Genomic DNA, 861 nt, shown 5'->3' with positions numbered 1-861 from the left:
GTGATTACAGTTCAGTCACAAGATAAACTCCACTTGGTTACTTTTCCAGGAGTAAAACCTGTAATTTAGTTGTTGCTGTCATTAGCTGCTGTCGCGTTGACCCCCAGCTCCTGGTGACCAACAGAATGAACTGCTGCCCCGTCCTGCACTATTCCCATAATTGGTTGTGGATTGACTGTTGTGATCCATAGAGTTTTCATTGGCTGATTTTCAGAAGTAGATCACCAGACCTTTCTTCCTAGTCTTAGTCTGGAAGCACCACTGAAATCTTTCAGCATCATAGCAACGTGGAAGCCTCCACTGACAGATGGGTGGTGGCTGTGCACAAGGTGCATCGGCTGGGAATTGAACCCAGGTCTCCCATGTAGAAGGCAAGAATTCTACCACTGAACCACCAATGCCCTTGTAATTTAGTTAGAACATATGTTTTGAGAAGGTTCTTGCAGTCCACTTGGTGATACTGGCAGGCATTTAAAAGCAGAGCAGGAGTCCAGCTACAGAGGGAGACTTGGAGGCAGTCGGGAGGCATGGAGCTGTCTCTGTCCGTGGCCTGGTACCAGGTTTAAATCAGGCTTGTGTGTGTACATTTGTATGAATCATGGACCTTTGAAACTGACTTCACAGACCGGTACCAAAACCCATTGCCGTCAAGTGGATTCCGACTCATCGCAACCCTATAGGACAGAGTAGAACTGCCCCATAGGGTTTCCAAGGAGTGGAACGTTTTGGTTAGCAGCTGAACTCTTGACCACTTTGCCACCAGGGTTCCTAGACCACTAGAAGCCCATAAAATGTATTTTTTTAGCCAATGTCATTAGGTATGCTTGTATGTACCTGTTTGTGAGTGTGTGTGCATATTAG

General features: G+C 46.5%; 1 non-coding gene across 1 annotated transcript; it reads right to left on the bottom strand.

Moving 5' to 3' along the window:
- Positions 1 to 330: 330 nt before the first annotated feature.
- Positions 331 to 401, bottom strand: TRNAR-UCU (transfer RNA arginine (anticodon UCU)). The gene has a single exon. It is a non-coding gene; the product is annotated as a tRNA-Arg (tRNA).
- Positions 402 to 861: the final 460 nt, after the last annotated feature.

Source organism: Elephas maximus, chromosome 21 (assembly GCF_024166365.1).
Source record: "Elephas maximus indicus isolate mEleMax1 chromosome 21, mEleMax1 primary haplotype, whole genome shotgun sequence".
In the NCBI taxonomy this organism is placed as follows: Eukaryota; Metazoa; Chordata; class Mammalia; order Proboscidea; family Elephantidae; genus Elephas; species Elephas maximus.
The sequence above is the reverse complement of the archived record's forward strand: the minus strand, read 5'-3'. Positions and strand labels throughout refer to the sequence as shown.